Raw genomic sequence first — 18,709 nt, 5'->3', positions numbered from 1 at the left:
TGAGATGTTTCCTAGATATCATTTAAATGAACCTCCTCCTGAGAGGTACATGTTTTTGTCGATTGGTTAAGATCAAGTATAATATTGGTTTGTGTCATGACTTGCAGAGGCGCTAAGCACCCACACCTGTTGTTCAATCTAATTATGGGAGCTGCGGGTGTGCAGCACCTCTGAAGTCAAGCTGCTAAGAGCTGATGCCAGGATTAGCTCCTGCTTTTGCAAGGGGATGCAGTTACAAGGCACAGAGATTTGGAGTAAACCCTGAAATTTTTGTCTATTGACACTTAAAGCTAGTTACTAAAGTAGTTTTTTTCAATGAGAATAATATACTGTGAGCTATATTCTTACTCATCAAAATTGTTTAAATCACCTCATCCAGTTGTTTGTATATTGATCTTTACAGTAGATGTACAGTGTTACATATTGCTTGTATCTCAAGTGATTGTAGAGATTTTGGTACCTCAGTGTATAACTATTGGGGAGAGGACATAACTTTATAGGAGACTTCAGGATGAAACTGTCTAAGGGAGGGAGGGGAAAGCAGATATCCATTGTGGTTATTGCTGAAGTACAAAACACCTCCCCTTTAAAATTGTGGTACTAGTTTGCAATATCTTATCTATAAGGGGAAACTTGTATGAGAGAATGATGGGGAAATGGAGGGGAAGGCAATGAAGGAAAGATCTGTTGACATCTTGAATCTATTCGTCAGTGTTTACATCGCCTAATTAGATTCTTGACTGCAAATACCAAAACCCCACATCAAATATCCAAAGAAACTGCCTTAGTCCAACAGATCCAGTAAGTTGTATGCCAATGGAAAGCAAAGGGCAATATTTTTTCACAAGCAAGTGTACCAACATTGTATCATTTCATCTGGGCTGTAAGCACTGATAAACAATGGCTGTCATATTAAAAGGAGATTTTATTTTCTATCACACATCCACAAAACCACATTTTGGCATTTGTCTATTCACTGTTTGGTCCATTTTCCCACAGCAATATCCAGAGTACAACCACCCAATGGCTATTCATCCCATAAATATTTTCAACACACTATAAACTACCTATTTAGATGGTTTTAATATTTACTTCTTGAGTGGAATGGAGAGAACTTACTATGGAAAGGTCTGATCATTCAAACCCTCTCAGAATGAAACATCCATCATTTCTGTGTTCAGGGGTGCTAGAACAATTTGTAGAGTGCGAGTGCTGAGAGCCATGAAATCAATATGTAAACCCTATGTATGGTGGAAACTTCAAGCCCAGGGCTGAAGCAGCACTGCTAGTTCCAGCACCTATCATAGAATATTAGGCTTGGAAGGGACCTCAGGAGGTCATCTAATCCAACCCTCTGCTCAAAGCAGGACCAATCCCCAATTTTTGGCCCAGATCCCTAAATGGCCCCTCAAGGATTGAGCTCACAACCCTGGGTTTAGCAGGCCAATGCTCAAACCACTGAGCTATCCCTCCCCACAATGTCTGCGTCATGTTTTTAACTCACTGCGTGGATGATCTTTACAGATTTTAGTTATTATGAAAAACTGTTACATAAATGTGGCATGTGGAAAACTACTAAGAATAAAGAGCAAGTAGCAAGAGAAGTGCCAATTCCTCAAATACTGGTACAAAAACTCTTATGGGGAAAGTGAAAATACAAGCTCTCTCTAATTAAATCCACTGAACCAATTGCCCAACCAACAATCACGTTGATATTCAGCAGGCTTGGATCAAACCCTGAGGTGATAAAATCCTCCCCTGAAACACTATCTAGTGCTCTCTCTCATGTTTGGCATGAGAAATTGGAAGTACCACAAGAATTATTAACAGAAATTCTTGGCAGATAATTTGAACAAAAAAGAAACGGATTCAAGAAAATGGCACTTTTTATGGAAAATTTGTGGACACAAAAGGCTAAATGTGTTGAATACATTATTCATTATTAATAATTAAGTCTGCTGCCATGGTAAGGCTTGCTGGGCACATTACATAAAAATGTTGAGCACAATCAGCTGTTGACCTACATTTTTTGGTTTAATACAAGTGTTAAATGGCTGGGACTCTTATTGAAAACAGTTATTCTCAACAAAAGATTGACCTGTCACTAATAGCATCATCAGTATCATCGACGGGTACAGTAGATATTAAAGGAAGAGTCATAAGGACTATGGGTCAAATTTTTCCTTCGGTAATGCACACACCAGTCCCACTGATGTCAATGGAAGAGACAGGTGTGTAACCAGTGGAATAATTTGGTGTCTCTAGATATCAGGGATGCTTGTTAGTCTTGCATACTCAGACCAATTTGATCTTAAGTGTGTTTTCAACCCTTCTTTTCTTTTATCCAATCCCTGGTGCTCTAGATGGAGAGAAGAGAGCATGCAAGAGGGGGTTCTTAGGAGTGGCCCAGTAATTCACAGCAAAACACCTGAAAATTCTTCAGAGGTAGGCATAGGTGCTGGAACTAGGGGGTGCTTGAAGTGGTTTCCATCATAAGTGGTTTACAGTTCAGTTCAATGTCTCTCAGCACCCCCACTATACACATTTTTCCAGAACCCCTGGAGGTAGCTCTCCAAGAAAGGAAAGGCCATCCCAATACCCACTCAGTTATTTATCACCTAAATAAAGTGACTTTTTCTGTCCAGGAATTATCAGCTAAATAAAGTGACTATTTCTGTCTAGGAAATATCAAGAAAATCTTACTCTGTATGAGACATTAAGACAGAACAAATTGCCAGTGTGGATTCATACTTGCTGTTGACATTCTAGTTTGTGTAGGGAAGAGATAATAAAATAAGTCCAGACATGATAGCAAGAGATGTGACCAGATTAAACATTAAAGGTCCCCGTTTCCTGGGGTTTCCACAGGGCAGGTAGGAAAGTGTCTCCATGAATCCATCTTCCCCTGCATTCCATCGGAAGCAAGCTTCATTCTGCAAGAGGTGTAGCAGTGAGCAACCAGAGGCTCTGCGCGCACAGCCCAGGAAGTATTATGGCACTGGGGCTCCTCTTTTTATGGGCTATCAGCAATTTGCATAGTCTCTCCCTAAGACTGTAAACTCATCCAGGTAGGGACAGTATCTGTCCTTATCTTTTTCTCGGCTTTCTCAGTGTTGGATCTAAGAAAGCCACCATGAAGCAGTGAAAACAAAGTCCCACAGCCTGGGCCCCTCTATCATCTATTTCCCTTGCAAAGCAGAATCACAGTGGTTTCATGCCTTCCACACCCATTCAAGAGGGCAGGATTTGTTCCACTACCATGCATCACCCTGAAAATGTATTCTCTTGGGGTGAACCAAGAGAAGAAAGATCCCTCAAGCTCACCAGGGATAGGTCAAAGGCACTTGAGTGAACACAATAATCCCTAACTAATTTTGCCCCCACTTTTTTATTATTAGTAGTAGCTTAAATTTCCAAAGCACCTGTCACCATAGTATCTAAGTATGAATATTTTCTCAAGCAACATGAGGCTGACAAGAGGGATACATTTTACAGCAATATCTTGTCAGGTCTCAAAGTCAGTTTTAAACAAACACTTATAGTTGTGAATGTGAGGAGTCCAAATGCCTTTGGGCATTGTGTCAAAAAGCTTTTACTAAGAAAGTGTGAATATAAGCAGATCCAGTGAATGCAAAAAAAATTTTTATATTAACATGGTTTTTGTACACTGATCAAGAGCTGTTCAGGCAGGGGCTTGTCTCAACAATTTTGCTGGGTCTTTTAACCGCTATTGATGCTGTAGTAATCATAGAATTATAGAATAGTATGACTGGAAGGGACCTCGAAAGTTCTTCTAGTCCAATACCCTGCACACAAGGCAGGACTAAGTATTATCTAGACTATCTCTGACAGGTGTGTGTCTAACCTGCTCTTAAAAATCTCCAATAATGGAGATTCCACCACCTACCTAGGCAAGTTATTCCAGTACTTAACCACCCTGACAGTTAGGAAGTTTTTCCCTAATGTCCAACCTAAACCCCCCTTGCTGCAATTTAAGCCCATTGCTTCTTGTCCTAGCCTCAGAGGTTTAGGAGAACAATTTTTCTCCTTCCTCCTTATAACAACCTTTTAGGTACTTCAAAACTGTTATCGTGTCCCCCCCCCCCTCAGTCTTCTCTTCTGCAGACTAAACAAAGCCAATGTTTTCAATCTTCCCTCATAGGTCATGTTTTCTAGACCTTTAATCATTTTTGTTGCTCTTCTCTGGTCTTTCTCCAATTTGGCAACGTCTTTCCTGAAATGGGGCACCCAGAATTGGACACAATACTCTAGTTGAGGTCTAATCAGCACGGAGAAGAGCAGAAGCATTACTTCTTGTGTCTTGCTTACAACATTCCTGCTAATAGAGCCCAGAATGATGTTTGCTTTTTTTGCAACAGTGTTACACTATTGACTCATATTTAGCTTGTGATCCACTATGACTCCCATATCCCTTTCTGTAGTACTCCTTCCTAGGCAGTCATCTCCCATTTTGTATGTGTGCAACTGATTGTTCCTTTGTATGTGGAGTACTTTGCATTTGTCCTTATTGAATTTCATCCTATTTACTTCAGACCATTTCTCCAGTTTTTCTAGATCATTTTGAATTTTAATCCTATCTTCCAAAGCACTTTCAGCCCCTCTCAACTTGTTATTGTCCACAAACTTTATAAGTGTACTCTCTATGCCATCATCTAAATCATTGATGAAGATATTGAACAGAACCGGACGCAGAACTGATCCCTGCAGGACTCCACTTGTTATGCCCTTCCAGCTTGACTGTGAACCACTGATAACTACTCTCTGGAAATAGGTTTCAGAGTAACAGCCGTGTTAGTCTGTATTCGCAAAAAGAAAAGGAGTACTTGTGGCACCTTAGAGACTAACCAATTTATTTGAGCATGAGCTTTCGTGAGCTACAGCTCACTTCATCGGATGCGTACCGTGGAAATAGTTTTCCAACCAGCTATGCACCCACCTTATAGTAGCTCCTTCTAGGTTGCATTTCTCTAGTTTATTGATGAGACGGTTATGCAAGACAGGCCTTACTAAAGCCAAGATATACCACATCTACCCTTTCCTGCCTATCCACAAGGCTTGTTACCTTGTCAAAGAAAACTATGAGGTTGGTATGACATGATTTGTTCTTGACAAATCCAGGTTGACTGTTATTTATCACCTTATTATCTTATCTTATTACCCCTGGAATGTCACCTGTCTTCCATGACTTTTCAAAGATAATTGCTAATGGTTCTGATATCTCCTCCGTCAGCTCCTTGAGTATTCTAGAATGTATTTCATCAGGCCCTGGTGACTTGAAAACTTCTAACTTGTCGAAGTAATTTTTAACTTGTTCTTTCCCTATTTTAGCCTCTGATCCTATCTCATTTTTCACGAGAATTTGTTTAGATAATTGCTACTAAAACATTTTGGTGAAAACTGAAACAAAAATGTAATTTAGCACTTCTGCCATTTCCATATTTTCTGTTATTATTTCCTTCCCCTCCCACAACCCCTTGAGTAATGGGCCTACCATGTCCTTGGTCTTCCTCTTGCTTCCAACGTATTTGTAGAATGTTTTCTTATTACCCTTTATGTCTCTAGTTAGTTTAATCTTGTTGTGTGCCTTGGCCTTTCTAATTTTGCCCCTACATACTTGTGTTGTTCGTTTATATTTATCCTTTGTAATTTGACGTAGTTTCCACTTTTTTCAGGATTCTTTTTTGAATTTTAGATAATTGAAGATGTCCTGGATAAGCCAGAGTAGTCTCTTCCTATACTTCCTATGCAAGCTACACAGTGGCATAGTTTGCTCTTTTGCCCTTAATAAAGTCTCTTTGAAAAACTGCAAACTCTCTTGAACTGTTTTTCCCCTTAGACTTGCTTCCCAAGTGATCTTACCGACTAGCACCCTGAGTTTGCTAAACTCTGCCTTTCTAAAGTCCATTTTCTTTATTGTGCTGTTTTCCCTCCTATCATTCCTCAGAATCATGAAGTCTATCATTTCATGATCACTTTCACCCAAACTGCCTTCCACTTTCAAATTCTCAACCAGGTCCTCCCTATTTGTCAAAATCAAATCTAGACCAGCCTCTCCCCTAGTGGCTTTCTCCACCTTCTGAAATAAAAACTTGTCTCCAATACATTCCCTGTGCTGGGCCCAAGAAGGTGGTGTAAGGAAGTCTGACCTCCCCCAAACTCCCCCTTCACTGCTGCTCTTCCAGCAGCTATCAACCTGATGCTTTGGTGGAAGCATGGGCCCAACCTTAGAACATTTGTGTTCAATTGCTACTTTGGCAGGCTGCCAACATTTTCCTGAGCAATGCAAGTGAAATGGGAAATTGTGATTTTTCAGTGTTTGTATGTCAGCAAAACCTTAGCAGAATTCATAGGATAAAGAAAAAGGCACTTCTCTAATTCAAGGCCTACTAACAACAACAGAAGGTGTTAAAGATGATCAAAAAGATCACAAGAATTTTTTGTAATGGAAGGTGTCCGGTGTGACGTTATTAATATAACCTGTGACTGTATAAATCATGGTTGCAACCACTGTTATATATTTGAAGCAAATATTGTACAAAGGTTGTCGTGTAAGGTGTTTATGGAAAGCTTATGGTTTGCTGGTTATGATTATGCTATCTGGGTGCATGTATCATTTTTGTATTTAAAGTTATAAGTATTGGCTCCATACTGACTGTATTTCAAACTTGTGCTATACTTCTGGGTGACACCCCAGACAGTTTGGCATCAGCACTGCCTAGCCTGCTTGGTGGCCCATTAAGGACCATCAGCTATACAACTGACCCACTGAGAGCCGGCAGACACACCTTGTGACTCAGCAAGGTATGCAGGGGCATGCCTATGGACAGAACTCTAAGGTTTTTCCAGGCCATGTGATGGACAGCTTGTCTTTGTACAAAGAAAGCCGAGACCACATGACAAGAGACTATAAAAAGCTGCTGCAGCTCCTCCATCTGGTCTTCAATCCTGCTTCTTACCTCTGGAGGGACTTTGCTACAAACTGGTGCTCTAAACAAAGGACTGATGACCCACCCCAGCTGTGGATGTACTCCAGAGACTTGATTTGATCCTGCAGTTTATTCCATCACTGCTACAAGCCTGAACCAAGAACTTTGCCATTACTGTATGTCATTGATTCCATTTAACCAATTTTAGCTTGCCTCTATATTTTTCCCTTTTATGAATAAACCTTTAGATTTTAGATTCTAAAGGATTGACAAAAGCATGATTTGTGGGTAAGATCTGATTTGTATATTGACCTGGGTCTGGGCCTTGGTCCTTTGGGATCAAGAGAACCTTTTTTCTTTTACTGGGATATTGGTTTTCATAACCATTCAACCCCCTAACAAGTGGCACTGGTGGTGATACTGGGAAACTGGAGTGTCTAAGTGAATTGCTTGCGAGACTTGTGGTTAACCAGTGGGGCAAAACCAAAGTTTTCTCCATGTGGCTGGTTTGCCTTAGGGGTGGAAAACCCCCAGCCTTGGGCTGTAACTGCCCTGAGCAATTTGTCCTGAATTTACAGTCTCAGTTGTGTCCCACCATGAAAGTGCCCTTACACATGCGAAAGTTTCGCAGCCACTGGGAATCGTCCCAGACCTGCAACACTATGCGGTCCCACCAGTCTGTGCTTGTTTCCCGGGCCCAGAATCGGCATTCCACAGCATGAACCTGCCCCATTAGCACCATGATGCCTGCATTGCCAGGGCCCCTGCTTTGAGAGAAGTCTGTGTCCATGTCCTCATCACTCTTGTCACCGCGCTGACATCGCCTACTCGCCCGGTTTCGCTTTGCCAGGTTCTGGTGCTGCATATACTGCTGGATAATGCACATGGTGTTTAATGTGCTCCTGATTGCCAAAGTGATCTGAGCGGGCTCCATGCTTGCCGTGGTATGGCGTCTGCACAGAAAAAAGGCACGGAACGATTGTCTGCCGTTGCTCTGATGGAGGGGCGACTGACGACATGGCTTACAGGGTTGGCTTAGAGGGAATTAAAATCAACAAAGGGGGTGGCTTTACATCAAGGAGAAACAAAAACAGCTGTCACACAGAATGGCTCCCTCAAGGATTGAACTCAAACCCCTGGATTTAGCAGGCCAATGCTCAACCCACTAAGCTATCCCTCCCTCTGGCATTTCAGGCAGGACTTCATGGAGGGGGAGCGGGGAGCAAATGAGTACAAAACAAATCTGGTCTATTTCTTGTTTTGATCCACTCCATCTATCTTTTGCATCTTTGGCTGGCAGCAGATGGTGCAATAGGACTGCTAGCCATCCTCATCTCCTGCCTGCTAACCATGAGATGGTACAATAGGACTGCCTGCAGGACTAAAGAGAATGACCTGGTCGAGTCACTCCTAATTTAGTCCCTGCACCCATATCTGCCCAGGCACTCCTGACCGACCTTACCGAGGCGGTCAGGAGCACCTCAAACATGATAAGGATGATTTTCAGGCCTATTGTACCATCTGCTGCCACAAGGCAATGGGTTGCTGCTGCTGTGTAGCAATGCAGTACCGCGTCTGCCAGCACCCAGGAGACATACAGTGACAGTGAGTTGAGCGGGCTCCATGCTTGCCGTGGTATGGCGTCTGCACAGGTAACTCAGGAAAAAAGGCACAAAATGATTGTCTGCCCTTGCTTTCACGACGGGAGGGAGGGAACGGGGGCCTGACGATATGTACCCAGAACCACCTGCGACAATGTTTTAGCCCCATCAGGCACTGGGATTTCTACCCAGAATTCAAATGGGCAGCGGAGACTGTGGGATAGCTACCCACAGTGCAACACTCCGGAAGTCGACGGTTGCCTCGGTTCTGTGGACACACTCTGCTGACTACATGCACTTAGAGCATTTGTGTGGGAGGACACACAATCGACTGTATAAAATCGCTTTCTACAAAACTGACTTCTATAAATTCAACCTAATTTCGTAGTGTAGACATACCCTAAGTCTAAAACAGACTGCAAAGAGGTACAAATGGATCTCACAAAACTGGGTGACTGGACAACAAAATGGCAGAGGAAATTCAATGTTGATAAATGCAAAGTAATGCACATTGGAAAACATCATCCCAATTATACATATAAAATAATGGGGTCTAAATTAGCTATTTTCCGTCAAGAAAGAGCTCTTGGAGTCATCATGGCTAGTTCTCTGAAAACATCCATTCAATGTGCAGCGGCAGTAAAAAAAGCTAACAGAATGTTGGGAATCATTAGAAAAGGGATAGATAATATTGCTTCTATATAGATCCATAGTATGTCCACATCTTGAATACTTGAATACTGTGTGCAGATCTGGTTACTCTATCTAAAAAAAGATATATTGGAATTGGCAAAGGTTCAGAAAAGGGCAACGAAAATGATTAGGGGTATGGAACATCTCTCATATGAGGAGAGATTAATAAGACTGGGACTTTTCAGCTTGGAAAAGAGATGACTAAGGGGGGATATGATAGAGGTCTATAAAATCATGACAGGTATGGAGAAAGTAAATAAGGAAGTGTTATTTACTCCTTCTCATAACACAAGAACTAGGGGTCACAAAATGAAATTAATAGACAGCAGGTTTAAAACAAACAAAAGGAAGTATTTCTTCACACAATGCACAGTCAACCTGTGGAACTCTTTGCCAAAGGATGTTGTGAAGGCCAAGACTATAACAGGGTTTAAAAAAGAAGTAGATAAGTTCATGGAGGATAGGTCCAATCAATGGCTATTAGCCAGGATGGACAAGAATTTAAAACCATGCTCTGAAGTGTTCCTAGCTTCTGTTTGCCACAAGCAGGGAATAGGCAACAGGAAATGGATCAATTGATGATTACCTGTTCTGTTCATTCCCTCTGAGGCACCCAGCATTGACCACTGTCGAAAGACAGCATACTGGGCTAGATGGACCTTTGGTCTAACCCAATATGGCCGTTCTTATGTTCTTCCTGTTAATGCTACCATATTAGCATAAAGGTGGAATGGGGAGGTCACTTCTGGTCCAGTTAAAGTCAATAAGAGTTTTACTGTTTACTTCAGTGTGAAAAAAGTCGGGAGCCCTGATCATCTTGGATATCTGGCCTGCCTGTATGAATCAGGATATTAGATATATAGTGGAAAAGTCTGAATGTCTGCCATGAATATTCTCAGAAAAGAGATCCTTTTCCTCACCAGTTGCCACACATTCTCTCTCAATGAGCTTTGATGAGGAAACATCCTTTCAAAATAAATTATTTTTCTTACTTGGTTCGTCTTTGGGGATTGCCAGACCTAGGTCTTTCTTGACTCAACAGACCACCAGAAAGTTCAGAGAAGGGACCTTCTACATGACTCTTCTGCAAAAGATTTGGATTTTCCAAATGAGAGCTTACAGTTACATGTTTCTTCCTTTTTCAGTCAGTCAGTACTGCAAAAATAATAGCAGAGAAAGCAAGAGATTATGTTAATAGTTCCCAAATGACTAAAAAGAACACATAGATGCAGATGACAACAGATTTTCTTATGAAGCCAAGAAGAGGTGCATTTTGAATTTAGGAGAAAAACGTTTGTAACATTCCCATTTATCAAGATATATTGGAAAGTTTGTGTTCAAATAATTCTCTTTGAATTACTGGCAAAATTTATCAAGGCATCCAGCATAGAACATCTGATACAGGTTATAGGGAATTTGCCTTGTGGAATTGGCTCAGAAGTTTAAAATCCATTTAAGGAAACACATCTACACAACTATTTTTTCCTGTAAGATTAAAAAAACAAAACAAAAACAGACTGATGCTCTTCAACCATCCAAGAACATCTGTATAGTCAGCACTGACATTTTCCTTTCTGTGATAGATTTATTAGAAACCTTGCTTTTACTGACCACTTTAAAGTATAACCAAATCCATAAATATCACTCTCACTGACCAATTTTTGCTGGTCTCCAACAGGTTTCACCACATAATCAAATGCACAGGGCTGTATTCCTGCTAAGACAATGATGGAACCAGCTGTATCTGCCCCCTTGTTTGGGATGTTGCTTACATATAATGTGAGTTTTAATATTAAACACAACAGCTTCTCCTTGTGATTGCTCCCTAAGAAACTGGCTTCATGCCTATGTTTTACATAGGCCTCAAGAGCTTCTGCACTAGACTTAACTCAGATTGATGAGCCATATCAGAAGGAAAGCCCTGAAGGACAGAAAATCCTGTTGCCTGACAAAAAAGTGTAGAACAGTCTTCATGAGAAACAATTCCAGATGATTCTCAGGATCTTTATTACATGATTTGCTGTTTTTATTCAGTTTATTTCCAAAAACAAAATGAAAAATCATATCTAGGGATTAACATTTCACAAAGTGTTATACAAATATTAATTAAGCTAATGATATCTTGGTGAACTTTGTACATAATTATTATTTCTGTTAAACATATGGGGAAATTGACCCTTATTAAACTCTATAGGAATGTTCCATAGATATTAAACCAATTGGAATTTATAGAAATTGAAGTGAGTTCTATAGCTGTTAGTCTAAAAAGAAATCGAAGTTAGCCGAGAACTACTGTCTTTTAACAGTATTTTTGCACTATCCTATAGAAATCTGTAACAGGAGTATAATTTTCTATTATGTTCTATGGGATTGCCCAAAACACCAGTGGAAAAGTTAACGTTTTCTATTAAATTCATAGATATTAAGGCCAGGTGGGACTATGCTTATTATCTAGTCTGATAATATAGTCTCCAGTTGGGACTATGGTTATTATCTAGTCTGATATATAGTCTCCTGTATAACATAGGCCATAGAACTTCCCTAAATTAATTCCTCTTTGAACTAGAGCATATGTTTTAGCAAAGGATCCAATCTCGATTTAAAAATTTCCAGCGATGGAGAATCCACTACAACCTTGGTGAGATGGTCCAATTGTTAATTACCTTCACTGTTAAAAATGTACACCTTATTTCTAATCTGTATTTGTCTAGCTTCAACTTCCAGCCACTGGATTTTGTTATATTTCTATCTCCTAGATTAAAGAGCTCTATTAATCAAATTTCTGTTGTCCATGTAGGTATTTATAAAGTACGATCACATCACTTCTGAACCTTCTCTTTGATAAATTAAATAGACTGAGCTCCTTATGTTGCTCACCACTCCTTTACTCATTTTCTTGGCTCTTCTCTGAACCTACTTCCAATTCATCCGCATTCTTCTTGAATGGACACAAACTGGACACAGTATTCAAGTAGCAGTTGCACCAGTGCCAAAAACAGAAGTTGAATAATCTCCCTACTCCTACGCAATATTCTTATGTTTATTTATCCAAACAGTTCATTACTCCTTTCAACCACAGCATTGCTTTGGGAGCTCATGTTCAGCCGGTTATCGACCATAACCCCCAAGTCCTTTTCAGAGTCACTGCTTCTCATTATAGAGAAGACCATCGTTTAAGCATGGCCAATATTCTTTGTTCCTAAATGTATTACCTTACATTTAGACGTACTAAAACTCATATTGTTTGCTTGCACCTAGTCATCAAGCAATACAGATTGCTCTGTAACAGTGACCTGTCTTCATACCACTCCCCTAGTCTTTGTCATTGCAAACTTTATCAGTGATGATTTTATGTTGTCTTCCAGGTCATTGATAAAAATGTTAAATAGAATATGGGCAAGAACCAGTCCCTACAGGACTTACCTAGAAACATGCCCATTTGATTATGAGTCTTCATTTACAATTACATTTTGAGACCTATCAGTTAGCCAGTTTTTAATCTGTTTAAATGTGTGCCACGTTGACTTGGTATTACACTAGTTTCTTATCAAAATATTGTACAGTACCAAGTCAAATACCTTCCAGGAGTGTAACTATCTTGCATCTGTGTTATTGCCTTTATCTGTCACACTTGCAATCTCATCAAAAAATGATAGCAAGTCAAAAAAATGATATCAAAGATCTCAACATCTGGATCCAACCCCTTTAATTGAGATTCCTTGACTAACAAGCAAAGATGAATCAAATAAGAACAACCAAGGTCACTGAAGACAGCCAGATACCATCTTCGCAGTCTTTTCCCATTCAAGGTAATACCAAAGACACCAATACACACAGTTGTGGAGTTGTCAAGTGCGCTATCTACTGCAGTGAACAAAATCTTTGGACCTCCAAACTATTATCCCAAGAGAAGTAGTAAGCAGAGATGGGTCACAATATGTTAGGGCAAGACATTCCCCATTACAACTCATTTTGATTTAGCTAGCAGTATAAAAATATCCTTTCTTTGAGGAAATGTATCTGTGCAAAAATTGAACTTTTACGTTTAAAGGCAAAAAATATTTTATTCTTGTTGATAAACAACCTGTGCCATCTTTCTGTGAGCATGTGGTGTGACCAGCTTCTAATACTCTATGGGTAAATTGCCCTCTGCCTCCCTAAAGCCCCTCTACTTATTACATTGATTTATATAACACCAGCATATTCTAGCTGCTTTGCAGATAAACCTGAAGACAATACACTGGTACTGAGAAGCTCACAATCTAAGTACAGTCTAAGACCAGGATCCTGCAAAATGATCCACACAGGTAGAGCCGTGCACCTGCCTGGAAAGGTGAGCTATTACCAGCAGGAGGGGGGGGAACCTTTCGTAGTGTAACCCTTCTGCCCATCAGAGTTGGCAGCAACAAGGGCCGGGTTCAATATCTAGGGGATCCATTCCAATAACACAATGCAAACCGGCTCGAGCCCCCACCCAGTGACCTGGGACAAATATATACCACCCCCGCTGGGCGCCTCCAAGAGGCAATACTTCCCTCTCACAAGCACATAGTCTGAGTGTAGCAAAAAGCCTTTTAATAACAGAGAGAAACAATGTGGCATTATGTTGGGGAAACACCACCAACAGGATTCATAACACAACCCATGAGCAAAAAACCCACCCCAAACAAATTGGGGCATCCCCCTTTCCCTTTGGTTCTTGAGTCCGGCAACCCCAAATCACCCAAAGTCCCAAAAGTCCAATGCCCCAAAAGTCTCTGTCCCTGGTCAGGGCAGCTCCAGAGTTCGAAAGTTTATCTGCGGAGCTTTACCTCCCAACCTGGGTGGAGATGGGTCGGGGGTAAGAGGCACCTTACGTGATCTGAAGCTGACTGCCCCATAGCTCTGCTCCGCTCCGCCAGCCGCCCCACAAACTCCTTCGCTCAGCTCCACTCCACGGCCCACAAGCAGCTCCCGCCGTCCCACGAACTGCTCCACCAGCCTGTCCACAAGGCACTCCAGCCGTCCCACAAACTGCACCACAATATATCTTCAGGCTCCCCCACTACTTAACACAACACTCAGTGATTTCAGCTCTGAGTCAGTTCAGCTCTTTGGTGAATTCAGCTTGTAGTAGGGGAGCCTCAGTGCTGGTGCACTAGTAGCTCAAAGTGAGCTCAGCAGCCTGTAACTAGACTCCTAATAGAATCAAAATTAGCTCTGATATTCCACAGTGGAGAGAGGAGGCAGTGCAATTAGCATGTAAGGCCCTCACCAAGGGGCCCATGCCACCAAGTATTAACACTTGTCCCCAGTCTTTCTCAATTTACAAAGTTTTGGAACCCATGACCCTTGCCTAGCGAGTGCTACTTAGTTGATGGTGAGTCCCTCCATCATAACAAAAGGCCCAGTACAGTTCCAAGCACAGTTCCCATAATCAGGGTAATAACAATTTATTCTTCCTGCCCCAATAACAGAGACACTGGGGATCCCACAGCAGCCAAAGTGACCATTTGGGCAGCTATGGCCTCATTCTAGGCGGGGTGGGTGTGCCTATGCAAATGAGATCGGCCCCTGAAGTTCTTTTCCACAACTTGCCACACCTCACCACCAGATGTCAGGGTGGAGCTCATCCTGACACTGCTTACAGTAGTGATAATCAAGGTGGGCCATTTCCAGCAGTTGACAAGAAGGTCTGAGGAACAGTGTGTTGGGGGGAAGAGGAGGAGGGATAAATGGTTTATTGAAAGCAGGGAATTACTATTTGAAACAAAAAGAAAAGGAGTACTTGTGGCACCTTAGAGACTAACAAATGTATTTGAGCATAAGCTTTCGTGAGCTACAGCTCACTTCGTCGGATGCATTCAAACAAAGTTTGTTTCCAAAAAGCGTACCAAATAGGTCTATGTTCTTTGGAAACACAGAAGTTGTTCCCTATGACCCATACTATTTTCTGAAAAATTACAGTAGACTGACTCATGCAGGTTTATATTGTTCTCCATTTAAATACTGTTTTTTTGGCTAAGTGGTAGCTATTTCAGTGGTTACCTTTTGGTTTGATGGTTTGTTTTTTTATAGGGAAGAGAAAGTTTACCCAAATTATAAACCACTGCCAGTACTGCCTGAGGGAAAATGTCATCTTGACATTGATTTCGTTAGGGAATGAATCATGCAGCCATATAACTTAGCAGCACTGTCTGTCTAGATTTGTGATGTGTTTTGTTTCTGTTAATACGAAGTTTGGCACTTGAAAAAATGTGTGATGTCTGGTCTTATGTGTATTTATAGTTTATCCCATGTTTACTAACAATTCTACTCTGTGTGTCATTCATGTCTGGCATATGCATCATCAGTAGTTCCATTTCAATATAGAAACCCATAATTTCCTTTTATATTTTGTCCATATGCATCATTTTTGTGGCTGCACTTTGTCTATGATAAGGTATTATCAGAATGCATGCTTAATGACAGAAACCATAATATGTTCCATATATAGTACTTTATGGTTATTGTAAACTGGCGTTTGACACACATTTATGATTTAGATCATTAATGGCTGTTTGCATCACCGATATGACCCCTTGCATCACTTTTTAAAAAACCAGTGACACACTCCTTTACAGATTCCCTTTAGCTCAGCTAATTCAAAGAAAATCAGAAAACCAAATCTTTAATCAGGACAGATTCACATTCTAAATAGTGAATAGGATTTAAAGGCTTTCTTGTGGCCAGAATCTGCTACCTTGAATTACCACTTAGGTAGGTATTACTTTTAGGAGTAAGAGTTGTAGAATCAGGGCAGCAGTAAACTCAGCATAACATATGTTTCTAGTCTATGTTTTAATCCTTTGCAATTGACTAATAGATGGATTGTGTCTTCTCATTTATCTTTTATTTCTTTTAGATCAGTTGGTTTCTTTGTTTCCCCTCTTTGTTCTTAATTGCTTGCTTTTGTTCATCATTATATAGAGAGTGCTTGATGCTGTACAGACATATAGGAGGTCAGCATGAGTTTGCAATCTCGGTTTAGGACTCTATTCAGCCAATCACATCTCTTGCCTGTCACCCCTTAAAGTGCAGGATTCCATGACTTTCTCTGGTGCTGGGGTGGTGTAGAATGTCAAGACACACCACCCCCACACCTATGTATGAAAGAGGTCCATTCTAATGACCTCAGAAAGAGTCAGCCCAGGGTGGTACTGAGCGCATATTGACACCCACATGCAGGGATAGTCTCTCAGGAATAAATGACTCATTCCACATCCTCCGTAAAGTGAAACACATGCTTTCTGTGAATCCCTTTTGGTTTCACTCATTCACTCATAAAGAAATTGTTTTCATAGAGAAGAGACTGATTGCAGCAAAGGAGCGGGCACTAGCAGCAGTAAGCAGGATGCTAATCTAAGTCCATCTTCAGTGTTCATCTGTGCCCTAGTGAAATTGGCTTACCACTTATGTGAGTAGGCACTACTCCATCCTACCACATGGGTATTAGAATGGGTACCTAAATGATCATGTGCATACATTGACTGTGGGCAACAAGGGCAGGATTCCAAGCCCAGGAATGTGGACACAGCTGCATGTCTTGCTCATGTGGACATATTCCGTAGTTAATGAGCCATGTCAACAACACAGAGATGGATTCACTGAGCGATCAGCCAAACTGCCTCCACCGCCGTGCAAAGTGAGTTTTTTGCATCTCAGGGACCAGAATGTGTGTTGCACAAGGACTGGGGAGGAGAGATTTCATGATATTGCTTTATTCATTTTGTCACATTCAAACCCTGTGAATCACCATCATTCTTGATGTTGGAAATAAGCATTTAAAAGGTACCATACCAAGTATGTGATGCAGCATTGTGTGTGCTTTTTATGGCACATACCTGTTATGCACTGTGGATGGGAACTGGTTAATATTAGAAATGGTCTGGCATTGAGAACCCAGACCCCTGGAAGAATTCAGATCTTAATCTAGCTCTGAACTATGCAGCTCATGCCAAGTTCTAGTTATTACCCAGGGCTTTAGGTCTCTCCACTGGAAACAAAGAATTAAAATATATCTAAGTTAGGATAAAAACACATTAGCATGCAGTGCTTTGGATTAGGCAATATTGGTCAGAAATGTATAATTCCTAATGTAAAGTCCTTGGAGATCTGGACCTTGAACTGAAAAAGAGTGTGGTTCATATTAATAAAACATTGTTCCAGCTGGATCTAGATAAGAAACATTTGAAGAAATTAAGATGTTGGATAAGATTTTACCTACGCTATCTCTCTCTGGCACTGATTTAATGTTATTTCTAAATACAAATTCCATTACCCATCAGCTTAGAATTCCAATGATTAAACAATGCCAAAGGGCAAAATCTGGAGATGGTTGAAATACTTCTGTGACTTACGAACATTTCTTGTATACCCAGGACTAAATATGTAAGTGCAGGCAGTAGATTAATTGTAGAGCAAAGCACCTAAATGTATGGAATGTGAAACATGAGGGGGAAATAGCTTGTAGTTTTGGTTATCCTATCCCAAGAACATATTCTGAAAACACCTGCTATTTGCTTCACACTGGTACATTCCAATGGGAAATTACTAACCAGAAGTACTTTAATGAGCCCCGGAGATAAAATTTATTTCTGTCACAGATGGCTGGACAATGTCTAGAGAGGTGTGAACTTCTCCAGAAGCAGAGAAATCACTACATACTAGTACTGAATTGTACACTTGTGTGTTATGCAAGGCGACATTATAACAAATCCATGTAATACAAAAAACAACAATGACTGTGTAAATCAGATATGCACATGAACCTGGGACTAGCACCTGGTCTTTCAGATCCAAAATCACAAGCCTCTACCACTTAAGACAAAGGAGAACTGTATCTACTAGTAAGTCCCTTAGCCTCTGTGTGCCAGACACTAGATGGCTGTATAAGACATTCATAAAACACGCACAGAGCTGTAAGGGGGTTTGTGTTACAGAGCCAATATACCCCATGCTGCACAATGATGTGACCCAAGAAGCGAAGAAGCCTTCAGCTAGGACACAGACTGTGCTAGACATGGACTATGCTAGAGTTGGAACTGTGTTAGCTAGAAGTCTATTTAAACAAATATTTTACTAGCAGGATACCAACACAGTGTTCTAGGCCACATTTTGCCAAACTGTGCTTCAGAATGCACTCTAAACCTTCAAGGTTTCTCTAGTTCCCAGTGGGTCCTGCTCCCACTTACTCGTTCCCCACCCCAACAATGCAGTGCTCTCTTCACTTCCCACCTGAGTCCCTTTGGGTTTTTTTCCCCCCTTCTTAATTTGCAGGCCAAAAATTACTGAAGCAGCTAGAATGAGTTCAGAAATTACTCTGGACCACCAGCTGCCTCCTCTCTCCTCTGCCTGCTCTACCATGCACCACTTTATAAAGTGTTTTGAGATTTGCAGATGTAAAATTCTAGAGAAGTTCTAAGAAAGCACTTCAGGGCAGGGACCCTT

The 18,709-nt window shown here is 41.0% G+C and overlaps 1 protein-coding gene across 4 annotated transcripts in view; it reads right to left on the bottom strand.

Moving 5' to 3' along the window:
• The window catches only part of TNFRSF11B (TNF receptor superfamily member 11b), an 87,354-nt gene that overhangs the window by 68,411 nt on the left and 234 nt on the right, over positions 1-18,709 (bottom strand). For 2 of the 4 annotated variants that reach the window (XM_084618182.1, XM_084618185.1), the window contains exon 2: positions 10,234-10,396. The exons of 1 other annotated variant lie outside the window; for it this stretch is intronic. The gene's annotated coding sequence lies outside the window, so the exon portion shown is untranslated. Of the gene's footprint in view, positions 1-10,233; positions 10,397-18,709 lie in introns of those variants that run through there. One more of the 4 variants, XM_084618186.1, reaches the window with a different exon arrangement.

The sequence above is a fragment of the Lepidochelys olivacea genome (assembly GCF_965140295.1).
Source record: "Lepidochelys olivacea isolate rLepOli2 genome assembly, chromosome: 2".
In the NCBI taxonomy this organism is placed as follows: domain Eukaryota; kingdom Metazoa; phylum Chordata; order Testudines; family Cheloniidae; genus Lepidochelys; species Lepidochelys olivacea.
This window is presented reverse-complemented; position numbering and strand designations above follow the sequence as displayed.